Genomic DNA, 16,152 nt, shown 5'->3' with positions numbered 1-16,152 from the left:
ATTAAACACAAAAACAAAGGAATCTTCTGTTTGCACTCATACACATCTGTTTATTAAGCCACATTGCTTGCATCTAAAGCTATCACCCTCCCTGCATACAATCATTGAATCCAACTGAATCTACAACCAGGAACGTAATCCAGCTGTGATATTTAACCTGCAAAACATACCCTCCAGTTTAATGGCTGATCTTCTTGATGTTATCCCTAAATCTCTTCTTGCACCCCTATTGACAATTTATATATATTTGACAAATTCCTTGTATGTCCAATCACACTTGGACAATATTCTATTCCATTCTAGTCTAGTCTAGTCTAGTCTAGTCTGGTCTAGTCTAGTCTATAGTCTAGTCTAGTCTAGTCTAGTCTAGTGTCATTTTCTGGTAAAGATTTTGTAGCCCACAGTATAAAATTTGAATACAGATATTGCTTTATCAGTCTAGAAGCATCTGGTCAGTGATTGTTCCAATTATGATGACATTGGATGAATAGTGGTTATGACTGATCCTCATAATTCTGGCTGTGCTGGCATCTTGCAGCCACATGATTACAAAGTAATGCTTGGCAACCCATTCAGACTTATGACAAGTTGCTCAGATGAACCCTCCATGATCAACTGAGCAGAATTAACAATCTTCCCTGCTGGCTTCTACAGAAAGTCACCTGCTATCATTCTTGCATATTCTTCCCAACTCACATGGCACCTCTCAATCACCCTCACACCTCTTCACACCCCTTGTTCACCGAGCAGCAGCAGTTAGTTCCCTACCTGTAGACTTAGGACTTGAATCTTCCTATTAACCTCCCCGCCAACTTTAGTTGTATGTTCTGTCTGGGTGCCCCCAGACTTCAACACCAACTGGAAAAAACAGCCAGACACGCTGGTAAAAGCAAAGGCACTTTATAGTTTTAAAAATAAACACAGAGAAAAACATGTTCTTCCCAACAGGCAGGCTATGAGGCTTCACAGCAGAGTCCTGACGGCCAGACAATACAGCAGACTTCTTGCTGGCACACACACCACTGTAGAGAATAAGACCCATGCCTTTCCCCCCAAGGTTTCAGTCTTCAAGGCCACAAGCCAGAATCAGAGACGCCAAAGATCACAGCCAGGTCCCAGGACTCCCAAAGATAATACTCCACAATACAGGAAGGGTGGGTCTGCCTTTTCAGCCTTTCTGGGGAGAACCACACCCAAACCCAGCTGTTGCCTATTTAGGGCTGGAAATACCTGGCTAATTGTCCCCTTCGTTGTGCTGCTCTTCTCTGCCTGAGATTGATGATGGCTTGTGCATTTTCATCTAAGGACTCCAGGCTGCTTGCTGGGGAGAGCTCCACCCCGGGGGACTCAGGCTGTTCTCCCTCTCCCTCGGCCTGATATTCCTCCTCCCCGTCTGCCTGGGCCTCCTCCTCCTCCTCCTGTTCCTCATCCTCCCCCTCTGAGCATGGAGCCGGCAGAGGGTCAGACATTCCCTGAGGAGCCTCAGACGGAATCACAACAGTTGTAGGAAGTTGTAGGAGGCTGTCTCATCTAATGACCAAGACTGCATGGACTGTGTCAGTAAGCTATGCAGTTGTGATTTATAACCACACTGCTGAGCAACAAAAAATCCAATCCCTATTCTGTTCATAAATCAAGGACTACCTGAAGATTCCTAATAAGACAAAACCAGAAATGTGCTGCCTCCTGGCGGTTAATATAACTGGAAAACACACATAAACACACACACACATCCCCTGCCAGACTCCAGTAAGATGAGCATCGAAGTTCTCAGAGAGGGGCAGCATACAAATCTAATAAATTATTATTATTATTATTATTATTATTATTATTATTATTATTATTATTATGTCAGTACAACACAGCAAACGAGATCACTATGCTGGCTTTCGTATTTCATCACCAGTCTGGCACTTCCCAAGCACCTAGGACTGCGTGATGTAGCGGCGAATTATGTTTGCCGATCCCAGTAAAGCGGCCTTTTGCAATTGACAGATGGAGATTTTGTCAATTCTGATGGTTTTCAAATGTCCGCTGAGATCCTTTGGTAATGCGCCCAGTGTGCCAAGTACCACTGGGATCACTTTCACTGGCTTATGCCAGAGTCATTGCAGCTCGATATTTAGATCTTTGTATTTCACTAATTTCTCTAGCTGCTTCTCCTCAATTCTGTTGTCCCCTGGGATTGCAATGTCGATGAGCCATACTTTCTTTTTTTTATTATTATTATTATTATTATTATTATTATTATTATTAATAATAATAATAATAATAATAATAACAATAATATCTCATGGCCATCCCATCCCCATCCTCTGCTCTATCTGCCTCCCCCAAATTGCACCCCACCATGAGACGCAAATCCTTCTGTAGTCTGGCAGCTCCATAGTGTCTCTCAGCTAATCTGTGGAAGGAAACATAAGAACATAAGAAGAGCCATGCTGAATCAGGCCAAAGCTCATCGAGTCCAGCATTCTGTGTCACACAGTGGTCCACCAATGGTCCATGGGGATCTTGAGCAGAAAGAGAAGGCAAAACCCTCCCTTTCCCTTGACCCCTCAACAAATGGTACTCAAGGGAATCCTGTCTGCCTCAACCAACATAGAGGCGACACATGGACATCCCTTTCAATAACCACCGATACACTTGGCATCCATAAATCTGTCTAATCCTGCCTTGAAGCTATCAAGGCTTGCAGCTGTCACAACTTCTTCTGGAAGTGAATTCCATAAACCAACAAACCTCTAGGTGAAGAATACACCTTCACCATAAAGAAACTTTTTTTGCGAGTGTGAAAAGTTGTTAATTGCTTGCACTCGCAAGAAGTTTTTCTATACTGTGCAAAATGTTTACCTGCACAGACCAACCAAGAGATGCGACCGAGCTGCCAGACTCTGGTAAGATGCGTGTCCACCCCACCCTCCCTCAAACCTGCCAGGCCAAATTGTTCCCCAATGGAAGACGCACCACATCTTACTGAGTCTGACAGCTTTGTCATGTCTGTCAGCCGGTATGTGCAAGAAAATACCTTGCATGATAAAGAAAAACTTTTCGTGAGTGCAAGAAGTTGTTAATTGCTTGCACTTGTGAGAAGTTTTTTTTTTTTTACTGTGCAAGATATTTCCCTGTCCAAACCAGGCAAGACATGTGACTAGGGTTGCAAGACTCTAGTAAGATGCCAGAGACTCACTTCATTTCATCCACACACCCCACTCCGATAATAAGACCATGGCCATATTTCGGAGGTCAAAAGAAAATAAGCCCCTGTGTTACTTTCAGGAAAAGACTAGGTAGATACTTTCATAATGTTAACAAAATGAACTTTTGTTCTGGATTAATCCACATATTGATGGAGTATCTATCTCAGCAAAAAAAATAAAGTACCCACCCAGTAATGGGCAGCCAAATTTTTTACTGCAACACTGTGGGTGTGGCTTATTTTGTGGGTGTGGCTTGGTGGTCATGTGACTGAGTAGGATTGGCTTGCTGGCCATGTGACCAGGTGGGAGTGGCTTGAACGATCATCATTATCATCCTCGACTTACAACCTCACCAGTGTTGCTCTCTGGGGTTACAATTTGCTTCCCACACTCTCATTCCTGTGTTGCCCCTCTACCTCAAGCTGGGTAGCTAGGCGAATGGGTGATGATCAGCTGTCGAGAAAAGAGGGGGGAGGAAATGGGCCCACTGCGACTCCTGCCGGTGCTGGTCTCCCTGCCACTTTCCGAGGAGGAGGATGGGAGGGCAGATGGTCAGGTGGAGCTGCGTTCCACCCCATCCTGCCGGCTGCCCACCCCTGTACCCACCCAAGCTGATGCAACTCTAACAAACATGAACAGTTCATGGGATGCCTTTTGCACTGTTTTTATCTTTGGAACTGGCAAACAAGCGGGAATATTTACTTGAAAGTAAGCTCTGCTGGTTTCAATGGGACTTGTTGTTGAAGTGTGTCCATATCATTCCAGGCATTCTGACTTAAATTGGTCTCTGAAGTGAGCTCAACAAGAGGGGGAGGTGTGATGAGCTATATAATTCAGAACTACAGACCAGATTTAAATCAGTTTCACTCCATTGGCTCCTAGGGAAACAGCAACAATGAAGCAGCTGGGAAGTTAAAGTTGTGTGAAAAATCTAGACTAACTTTTCTTTTCAGTCCTGGGGTTGGGAGGGATGGAGAGATTATCGTAGAGAAAGAAGTAAAGCAAAAGCTGTGTTATTGAAGAAACAGATTTTAATGAAACAAGGTTAAGTAAGCCAAACTGCTTTTCTTTCCCATTATAGTTATGCTTTCCTATATTATGATTTAAACCAGAGTTTCTCAAACGTAGCAACTTGAAGAATTGTGGACCTCAATTCCCAAAATTCCCCAGCCAGCTTGGCTGGCTAGTGTATTCTAGGAATTATAGTTCATACATCTTAAACTACATTGATTTAAACAATGCTCTGTATTAAATATGAGCAACCTCTTATAAGTTCTTGCTATACTCAACATATTTGTTTATTCGTTTGTTTATTTTTTTTTATTTATTTTTTTATTTATTTATTTATTTATTTATTGATTGATTGATTGATTGATTGATTGGATTTGTACGCCGCCCCTTTCCGCAGACTCGGGGCGGCTAACAACAATGACAAAAACAGCATGTAACAATCCAATCCAATACTAAAATAACTGAAAAACCCCTTATTATAAAACCCAAACATACATACAGACATACTATGCGTAAATTGTAAAGGCCTAGGGGAAAAGAATATCTCAGTTCCCCCATGCCTGACAGCAGAGGTGGGTTTTAAGAAGTTTACGAAAGGCGAGGAGGGTGGGGGCAATTCTAATCTCTGGGGGGAGTTGGTTCCAAAGGGCCGGGGCCGCCACAGAGAAGGCTCTTCCCCTGGGTCCCGCAAAACAACATTGTTTAGTTGACGGGACCCGGAGAAGGCCCACTCTGTGGGACCTAACTGGTCGCTGGGATTCGTGCAGCAGAAGGCAGTCCCTGAGATAATCTGGTCCGGTGCCAGATATGACAGAGGGCCAGGGACTGCTTGGCTCCAAGTTCTAGGATTTTATTTCTAGCCACATGTTTTGTAGGGGAAGGAGTTTAAATCAACTATTTATAATTACTGTAAGAGCTATAATTCTTAGAAGCTCCTTCCTTTTCCTCTGCCAAAATATAGCCAGCCAGGGATGTCCACATTAAGAAACTAGGGGACCCTCCAATATCTCTTGTTAGTACTGTGTTTACAACTAATTGGGTTTTACAATTTATAACCTAAGCCAGCAATGTATGGTTAAAGGAATTAGCCCACTACTGCTTTAAGAGCTGGTGTTGCAGTCAGCTATAAGAGGAAGTCAGCAGCGTCTCTCTTTCTGGGAGCTCAGAGCAAAATGAGACTCTCTTCCTATTGAGATTCTCTGATTCTATGCTGGTTTGTCTATGTGACTGGTTTGTAAGGACTACTGTGTGTAGAAAGAACTATGTGTTCTAATGTTAGATTGTATATGTATTGAGTAAGGCTTCCATTGTATATGTGTTGAGAATATTGATTGCTGTATTTGTGGGTGACTAGGGCTGTTAATGAGTACGTTATTTGCCTAATATAAATAATATTTCTACATTTAATTATGTGATCTGATTATTTGAAGAACTGCTTATATCTCTGGAATATTAGCTGGATATCTGCTCCCTTCATGGTTTCCTCTGTGCAGGGGTAGCACAGTTTACTCCTTAACACCTAACACCCGTAAAAAAAAGAGTGGGGTTTTAATTTTGCAATTGTGGTTACCATCCTGACTTTTTTTGCCCCCAAAGCCTTCCAGATGCCCACTAAAATAAATGATTTGTCATTGCTTTTTTCTGTTTGCTTTTCTGGTTTTTTTTTGTGTGTGTATGTGTGTAGCATAGCTTTCAGCCCTCAGATTTCCTAATAATTTCCTATCCAGTTAGTCACCACTTCCAACCTGATTAAAATTGTGTTGATGTTGTTGCCCAGTTGGTCAAGATAGGGTCATCAATTGAAAATGTGCACCCACTTTTTTAAAGGGTTATTATGCACAGGTTGTCTTAGTAGTTTAAATCAAATTGCTTTCTGAGCTTTTACCAATGACTATTTAAGTTTCAGAGGCAGTTTGGTGCAGTGGTTAAGACATAGGTATCAACTACTGGCCTGTGGGCCGTATGCATTATACACATGCCACATCTATCCCAGCTCTGTGAAGGGAAAAAACATTGCAATACATCACATGGCAGCAACCTATTGCCATGGGTTTGACACCCGTGGGGTTAATACATTGGGTTAGAAAGCAGGAGACTATATGTTCTAGCCTTGCTTTAGGTGAAAACTCAGCTCGATGGCCTTGGCCAGTGACTGTCTATTATCCTTAGGAAGCAGGCAATGGCAAACTACTTCCAAACTACAGTGATACCTTGTCTTACAAACTTAATTGGTTCCGGGACGAGGTTCTTAAGGTGAAAAGTTTGTAAGATGAAACAATTTTTCCCATAGGAATCAATGGAAAAGCGATTAATGCGTGCAAGCCCAAAATTCACCCTTTTGCCAGCCGTTTTTGCGCTGCTGGGATTCCCCTGAGGATCCCCTCTATAGGAAACCCCACCTCCAGACTTCTGTGTTTTTGCGATGCTGCAGGGGAATCCCAGCAGGAGAATCCCAGCATCGCAAAAACGAGCGCTTCGCTGGCAACGGAAGTCCAGGAAGTGGGGTTTCCCAGCAAAGGGAGCATCAGGGGAATCCCAGCAGCACAAAAACGAGTGCTTCGCTGGCAACGGAAGTCCGGAGGCGGGGCATCCCAGCGGCAGCGGAGGGTTTGTAAGGTGAAAATAGTTTGTAAGAAGAGGCAAAAAAATCTTAAACCCCGGGTTTGTATCTCGAAAAGTTCGTATGACGAGGCGTTTGTAAGATGAGGTATCACTGTACTAAGATAAACTCATGTTAATTTAACAATTCTTCCCATTCATTGCAGTACATCTTCTAAAAATATTTTGAAGTGCTTTATTCTTAACTGTCCGGAAAAATGTTAATGGACACTACAAATAAAAGGAATATATGCATGTATGCGTATGTATGGTGCCTTTGTTTATGAAATCAATAAATCTGCTTTAATCTTTCAGAACTGAAGTCTGACTAACATGAACCTTAATTCTAGATGTTAATAGGCTTCGGAAGTAGCAATCGACTTTTTCATTACTATGAATTGTGAATTCTTTTAGCCAGTCTGTTATTAGGCAACATGAAACAATCTTCTCCGACGGCTGAATTAAAATGTCATCGGAGTTCAGCAAATTTTCATTTATTTTTAATTAGCACCATATTTTTACTGACAGTAAGGGAAGGGATTCTTGCGCAATGTTCTGTCTCATGTACCAAAATTTGGTCAGCCTTAAGTGCAATGCATCTCATCCTGGATAGAGGAAAATTATTTGCTCTTTCTACTCCAAGTTACAAAATAGTAGGAACTGGTTCTGAATAATCTAGGGCTTGAAGAAATGTGCAATAAAAACAGCCTTGTCTTAAATGTAGGAAAAGCTAAAGAGATCATTGTCACTTTCAAAAAGGCAGACACACACCTCTATGTATTAATGATTCACCTGTGGAGGTGGTTAGCAGCACTGTGTTTCCGGGTGTGCAGCTAATTGAGTAGGCTAACTTGGTCGCTCGACAGTGAGACATTGGTGAAGCGGGCACAGTAGTACAGTGATACCTCATCTTACAAACGCCTCGTCATACAAACTTTTCGAGATACAAACCCGGGGTTTAAGATTTTTTTGCCTCTTCTTACAAACTATTTTCACCTTACAAACCCACCGCCGCCGCTGGGATGGACCGCCTCCGGACTTCCGTTGCCAGGGAAGCACCTGTTTCTGCGCTGCTGGGATTCCCCTGAGGCTCCCCTCCATGGGAAACCCCACCTCCGGACCTACGTGTTTTTGTGATGCTGCAAGGGAATCCCAGCAGCGCAAAAATGGGCGCTTCGCTGGCAACAGAAGTCCGGAGTTGGAGTTTCCCAGCAAGGGGAGCCTCAGTGAAATCGCAGCATCGCAAAAACACAGAGGTCCGGAGGTGGGGTTTCAAGGACTTCGGTGTTTTTGCGATTCTGCAATTTCACTTATGCTCCCTTCGCTGGGAAACCCCAACTCCGGACTTCCGTTGCCAATGAAGCACCTGTTTTTGTGCTGCTGTAATTCCCCTGCTGGGATTCCCCTGCAGCATTGTAAAAACACAGAAGTCCAGAGGTGGGGTTTCCCATGGAGGGGAGCCTCAGGGGAATCCCAGCAGTGCAAAAACGGACGCTTCGGCTGGCAAAAGGGGTGAATTTTGGGCTTGCACGCATTAATCGCTTTTCCATTGATTCCTATGGGAAACATTGTTTCGTCTTACAAACTTTTCACCTTAAGAACCTCATCCCGGAACCAATTAAGTTTGTAAGACAAGGTATCACTGTACCTGTATTTTCTACATTGCATGAAAAAGTACACCTTTCTGTTGAGAGCAGGCAATAGAATTTCATTTTTAATGTGTGCCAGTGTGCTCACAGAAAAAAAAATGACAATGAAGGTTATCTTATCTAATCGTAAATCGTGATGAAACAATTCTGTTGGATATGTGACTTAGTCTCATATTGAGCTACGGGAGGCAAGTTCTCTTTTATCTCCAGCCTTCAAGAATCCTAGGGTGCGCAGCAAAAATATGTGGTACTAAAGGAGTAGGGAGAGTGTTGACATTTTCCATTCTGTTAAGCCCTGCAGAGTTTTCAATATTTGTTCATGCAAATATCAAAATACAAACATCTTCTCAACAAATTTATCACAGAAACTTCATAGAAAAAAATATTTTCCAGATTCCACAAAAATAGGGATCTTAACTTAGTGCCCATCTTTGTTAACGTCAGAGAAGATGTGATACTTTTGAAAATGCTTCCATTATTGAAATCTAAATATGGGGGGGGAAACCTACAGGAACATGTTCACATATTAGAAGCCTTAGGTAAAGGAAGGAGAGTTAGAAGGATGCATCTCTAATCTTAGTAAATGGCATCCGTTCTAGAAAACAGTAATGCAAGGTTATTCTTTCATCAAGCCTAATTTTACCTGCATTAACCAGCAGTAGCTCTCAATAGCATTAAGTTGAAATCTTGTAGTTCTAAAAAAATCTAGGAATTAAATTGCAAATATCTGCTTGTAGTGGGTCTTCTTCATATTCAACAATCCACCATTATTTCAATATACAATCCATCAATGCATTTTTAATGGAAATATGGCCACGACATACCAAATGTGGATTAAGAGAATTGGTAGTCCAGTGCACTTGAAGGGCATCCTACTCAAACAGATGAATATCATTCAGTGGAGAAAGCTGCATATTTAGACATGTTTGCATTTTGATTTGAGATTTATCAGGAAGATTGTTGTGCTAATAAAGACCTCTTGTTTTTTCATTAATCTGTGCAATGTACATTTACCACTCAAGAAGGTCTAAAAAAATGCTCTTTTATTTTGTAACAACAGGCAGTCTGATCAATTAAGTGAAGGAGAATGGCTGGCAGCACCATTCCACCATGTTTATTGAGAAGGAAATCCAACTGAGTTCAATGTATCTTATTTCCTACTGAGTACGTTTAGAATTGTTATTTTGTGCTGATTTCGCTTCATTAAGTTAAATGACAATGGCAGCAACAGTGATCCAATGTATCATCATAAGCTGCTCTTGTGACTTTCTCATCAGTACAACTTCAGGCCAGAGGTTCTTCTTTCCATCTTCTGTGGTTTCTGTTCCAGCTTTCAGAATTTTGTTTGTTTCCCTGGCTATTAGGAGGCAGATTTGAAGGGTCTACCTCAGTGGTCCCCAAACTACGGCCCACGGGCCACATGCGGCCCACTGAGGCCATTTATCTGGCCCGCCAGTGAGTGACAAGAGCACAGTGAAAAGAGAGAGAGAAAGAAAGAAAAGGGAAAGAGAGTGAGGGAAAGAGAAGTGGAGAGCAATGAAGGAGGGAAGGAAGGAAAGAAGGAAGGAAGGAAGGAAGGAAGGAAGAATGAAATGGAGGGACAGAGGAAAGAAGGACTGTTTTTTGGGGGGGTAATTTTTTTAAATTTTTCTCTCAACATACATTCAAACAACACAGTGTACCATCTAATTTTCCATGAATAAAATGTGGTATTTTGTTAGTAACTAATATCAATCATCAAAAAAGTTGCAAAAGGGTTTTTTTCTAATTTTGTCATCCAGTTACATTCATTTTCTTTTAATTAAATTCCCTCCTTAATGTTCCTCCAAAAAGTGCAACACCAATTATATTTCTAACATTAACCATTATGCCAAAGTGCTTCCTTCTTTCTTTATACATTTTTCATAAGCCAAGAAAACCTTGTATAGCCAATCAGATGTCTACAAAAGAAAATTAAAAACAAAACATAAACATATATGAATTTCAGATCTTCTCCCCCCTCTAAATAGTACATTCCCATTTTGTTATTTACTTTAAAACAAGGTATGTGCAGTGTGCATAGGGATTTGTTCATAGTTTTTTTTTATAGTCCGGCCCTCCCACAGTCCGAGGGACAGTGAACTGGCCCCCTGTGTAAAAAGTTTGGGGACCCCTGGTCTACCTGATCCTCCAAAAAGAGAAGAATGCCAGAAGGTGTAGGGACTCCAGGATGATGCAAAGGTCAAGAGAGAAATAATCTAGTAATGCCAATGGCAAATGAGTTCCAGAACCAAACATAGGAAGATAAATTGCTTTGGCATAACAGCCTAAAACTATTAGTAGATTAAAAAAAAACCCACATATCTTAATGCAGACTTGTAAAACTTTCAATCTACCCAAGAGCCCTGACAGCTGCTGAAGGTTGTCAGGGACTGAACTGTCATTTTTGCTGCCACAAGCAGTCAGCAAAACAAAGGGATTAATGGGACCTTTAGCTTCTAGTCCCTATGGTTTTACAAACCTGATTCAGGAGCTATGGCTCAGATGTACATTTCTTTGCTTGTTTTCTTACAGTTCTTTCCGCTTTCTAACAAATTCCGCTTTTTTAACAAATGAACATGGAAACATGCCACAGAAGTAACTTGTTCATTTTTCTTGTTAAAATCACGCACTTCAATGAATAAAAACAGAAGCTAACACAAACTATATTTTTTTAATTTGCTATTTCTACCAGGGGTGAATTTCAGCAGGTTTTAGTAGCGGAAATGTTGGGTAGTTTGGAGAATTGGCAAAAACCACCTGTGGCTGGTCCCAGAGTGGGGAGGGAATGGGGCTTTTGCAACATCCTTCCCATAGAGTGGGGTCTGAGTCTGCGGAGAGGGGCGGCATACAAATCTAATAAATAATAATGGAGATTTTGCAGTATCCTTCTCCTGGAATGGGGAGGAAATGGGGACCGTGCAGTATCTTTTCCCTGGAGTGGAGAGGGGATGGGGACCCTGCAGTATCTTTTCCCTGGAGTGGAGAGGGGATGGGGATTTTGCAATATCCCTCCCCTAGAAAGGGGATGGAGATTTTGCAGTATCCTTCCCCTGCCATGCCCAACAAGTCACACCCACAGAACCGATAGGGGAGAGAATGGGGACTTTGCAGTGGAGAGGGAATGAGGATTTTGCAATATCCTTCCCCTGGAATTGGGAGAGAATGAGGATTTTGCAGTATCCTTCCCCTGGAATTGGGAGAGAATGAGGATTTTGCAGTATCCTTCCCCTGCCATGCCCAACAGGTCACACCCACAGAATCGATAGGGGAGGGAATGGGGACTTTGCAGTGGAGAGGGAATGAGGATTTTGCAATATCCTTCCCCTGGAATTGGGAGAGAATGAGGATTTTGCAGTATCCTTCCCCTGGAATTGAGAGAGAATGAGGATTTTGCAGTATCCTTCCCCTGCCATGCCCAACAAGTCACACCCACAGAAACGATAGGGGAGGGAATGGGGACTTTGCAGTATCCTTCCCCTGGAATTGGGAGAGAATGAGGATTTTGCAGTATCCTTCCCCTGCCATGCCCAACAGGTCACACCCACAGAATCGATAGGGGAGGGAATGGGGACTTTGCAGTGGAGAGGGAATGAGGATTTTGCAATATCCTTCCCCTGGAATTGGGAGAGAATGAGGATTTTGCAGTATCCTTCCCCTGGAATTGAGAGAGAATGAGGATTTTGCAGTATCCTTCCCCTGCCATGCCCAACAAGTCACACCCACAGAAACGATAGGGGAGGGAATGGGGACTTTGCAGTATCCTTCCCCTGGAATTGGGAGAGAATGAGGATTTTGCAGTATCCTTCCCCTGCCATGCCCAACAGGTCACACCCACAGAATCGATAGGGGAGGGAATGGGGACTTTGCAGTGGAGAGGGAATGAGGATTTTGCAATATCCTTCCCCTGGAATTGGGAGAGAATGAGGATTTTGCAGTATCCTTCCCCTGGAATTGAGAGAGAATGAGGATTTTGCAGTATCCTTCCCCTGCCATGCCCAACAAGTCACACCCACAGAAACGATAGGGGAGGGAATGGGGACTTTGCAGTATCCTGTCCCTGAAGTGGAGAGGGAATGAGGATTTTGCAATATCCTTCCCCTGGAATTGGGAGAGTATGAGGATTTTGCAGTATCCTTCCCCTGCCATGCCCAACAAGCCATGGCCACAGAACCGCTTGGGAAAAATTTTGAATTTCACCCCTGATTTCTGTGATCAAAACTCTTTCACCTCTTAAACAAAGTCAGCTTCTTTTTCAGGATAAATTATATGATCTGACATGTATTACACTAGAATCCACAAGCAGAAGTGTGGTATATCTTCCACAGCAGGCTCCTCCGGCCTTAGGAGGAGGAACGGCTGGCAAAACATGGAGGAGACAGAAGATTTTTTTTATTTGGGATGGGGGAAATGGAGTTAGGTTGATGTCCCCTGGAAGAAGACTGCTCTTTATTATGGGTAAAGTGATGAAGAGAGAGACAAAAAAGACACCGTGTTCATCACTGTTTCAGAGTGAACAGGATGACTTATTCTGGTTGAGTCAAAAGTTATCGGTAGGAAATGTTCAACTCAAATTTTGTAGTCTTAAAGTGAAGCTGACAAAAATCCTTTTCTTCTAATTTCCTTATTATTTTTCCTGCACCGTGTTGGAGTCTTCATCTCAAAAGAATAAATGATCAAATTTGAAGCAGCATAATTTTGAATCTATTCTAGGGGAAGCCAATCTAAACTGTCTGTACAGTTAGATGTGGTTTGTCGCAATAAGTTTGTTCCTCCACCCATGAAAGGTCTTCCATCTCTTATCTACTGGATTAGTCACAAAGAAGAGACTAGGACATTTTCCCCTAGTTTTTGTTTCCTCTTCAACACATCATCTAAATCCTGAGTTGTGACCAGATTTAAGTAGGACCATCGTGAAGTGGGGAAGAAAATCAAACAATCGCCATATACAGTGATCCCTCGATTATCGCGAGGGTTCCGTTCCAAGACCCCTCTCGATAATCGATTGTTTGCGATGTAGGGTTGCGGAAGTAAAAACACCATCTGCGCATGCGCGCCCTTTTTTTCATGGCCACGCATGCGCAGATGGTGGAGTTTGCATGGGCGGCGGGGAAGACCCAGGGAAGGTTCCTTCGGCCGCCCAGCAGCTGATCTGCTCGGCAGCGCAGCGAGGAGCCGAATCGGGGTTTCCCCTTTGCGTGGGCGGCGGGGAAACCCCGATCTTCGTCTGCTTGCTGCTGCTGCGGCCGCCCAGCAGCTGATCTGCTCGGCAGCGCAGCAGCAGCGAGCAGACGAAGATCGGGGTTTCCCCGCCGCCCACGCAAAGGGGAAACCCCGATTCGGCTCCTCGCTGCGCTGCCGAGCAGATCAGCTGCTGGGCGGCCAAAGGAACCTTCCCTGGGTCTTCCTTGCTGATGCCCCCGCTCACCCGCCCGCCCGCCCGCCGCCCGCCGCCCACCAGCAAGAGGGGGAGAGATAGAGAAAGAGAGAGAAGGAAAGAAAGAGATGAGAGAGGGAGGAAGAGAGTGTGAGAGAGGAAGAAGCAAGATAGAGAAAGAGAGAGAGAGAGAAAGATGAGAAAGGAAGGAAGAGAGTGACATCATCGGGTGGGAAAAATCGTGATATAGCGTTTCGCGAAGATCGAGATCGCGAAGATCGAGGGATCACTGTACTGCACCCAGTTCTGGTCACCACACTTCAAAAGAGACATTGAAACTCTGGAGAAGGTGCAGAAAAGAGCAACCAGATTGAAACCAAGACTTACGGAGAGAGATTGCGGGAACTGGGCATGGATAGCCTTGAGAAAAGGAGGGCCAGAGGGGACATGATAGCTGTATACAGGTATATGAGGGGTTGCCACAGAGAGGAGGGGGTCACTCTATTCTCCAGAGCACCAGAGGGCCGAACGAAGAACAACGGCTGGAAGCTGACCAAGGAGAGATTCAACCTAGAAATAAGGAAGAACTTCCTGACGGTCAGAGTGATCAACCAGTGGAACAACCTGCCTGCGGAGGTTGTGAACTCCCCAACTCTGGACACTTTCAAGAGGAGATTGGACTGCCACTTGGCTGGGGTGCTTTAGGATTCCTGCTCAGGCAGTGGGTTGGACTTGATGACCTGCATGGTCCCTTTCAACTCTAACAATAAATAAATAAATATGAAATTTGTGCACTAGTGGCAAATAGTTTTATATAAGCTATCATCCTTTATGTGACGATATCATGATACACATATTGTCATTTTTACACCATCATGGTTTATTATGGATACTCCTATCCTAACTAAAAAAAGCCAGTGTAAACATGGGTTGTTTATATTCATTGTTGAGGCATTCTACATATGCAGGTGATCATTCTTGAGAATGAGAATTCTACCTGAGTAATGATTAGTGAAGCGGGCTTTATAATTACAACAGACAGGAGATTTATTTACAGGAAACACATTTAAGGGATAAGCAAAGCCTATCACCTAGCTAACTACATCCTATCAGGAGGAGATCAAAACATTCTGTGGGTATGGGTGGGTGTATACACAAACACACACGCACACACAGAAAGGCAAAAAAAGTGTTTTCAAAAATAAAGAGCAGAGAAATGGACAAATAAGCTTCTTATCTACCTTCCTGCGTCTATCTTCTCACTAGGCCATAAGATGCTAAAGATTTATTAGATTAAATAAATTATTATTAAAATTAATCACATTTTCCATGTTCACACATTGTCTTAAGCATAATGAGTTAATTTAATGCTATTTGTCACCTTTACTACCGTGGTTCATACTAGTTGTGTACTATACTATTTATGGCAAGCTAAACAATCCTATAAAGGGTAACTATAAATTCTCTGAAAAACTCTTTCTTTTCAAGAGAGAATCGCATGAGAATTTAAAAATAATCACTAAAATACACTTGTCACAGCTACAATTTAATCAAGAAAATCTGACTTCATGATTTAAACATACGACATAGTTCAGCCCAATTTTCAACAATTGCCCTAACACTGTAAAGGTGAATCTATGACATGGATGCCAGAGGTGGTACACAGCACCCTCTCTGTGGGCACACAAGCCATTGCCCCAGCTCAGCTCCGCCATGCATGTCTGCGTGCCTCCCACCAACTAGGTGGTCTTTGGGTCTCTGCTGCACAGGGTGCACATGGGAGAGTCATTCATGCATGCAGGGGTGGGACACATGCATCTGCTGGGCAGGGCGCATGTAAGGTCCATGCGTGCAATGCATTTTGGTGGTTCAGGGCATGCCCATGCACATTTGCACTTTATGCACTCTGTCCGGAAAAGGTCAACCATCACTGCGCTAACCACTGTGGACCTTGATTACCGAGAGAATTACCTGCCATTATTTGTAACCCTGATGTTATAGCTTATTTACCAAACCAAAGCTATGAGTTATCAAAACATGAATAGCTATACTAGATTGACATGAAATGGGGGTGGGGGTTTGTAGCTAATATGAACTCAAACCATAAACCTTGAGTCGGATAAGCGCCTTGAACATTTGCATCGGACAGGAAATGAACACTCGGACACCGAGCTGGATAATAAAGGAGTCATTTTATTAAATATATACAGAAAGAGACCTGCAGGGGTTGCTAAATGGGGCGGAATTTCCTGAACACAACATGCTTGGGCAACCAATGGGTGTAACTCCATGCTTGGCC

Source organism: Erythrolamprus reginae, chromosome Z, assembly GCF_031021105.1.
Source record: "Erythrolamprus reginae isolate rEryReg1 chromosome Z, rEryReg1.hap1, whole genome shotgun sequence".
NCBI lineage: Eukaryota > Metazoa > Chordata > Lepidosauria > Squamata > Dipsadidae > Erythrolamprus > Erythrolamprus reginae.
Note: the sequence above shows the minus strand (reverse complement) of the source record.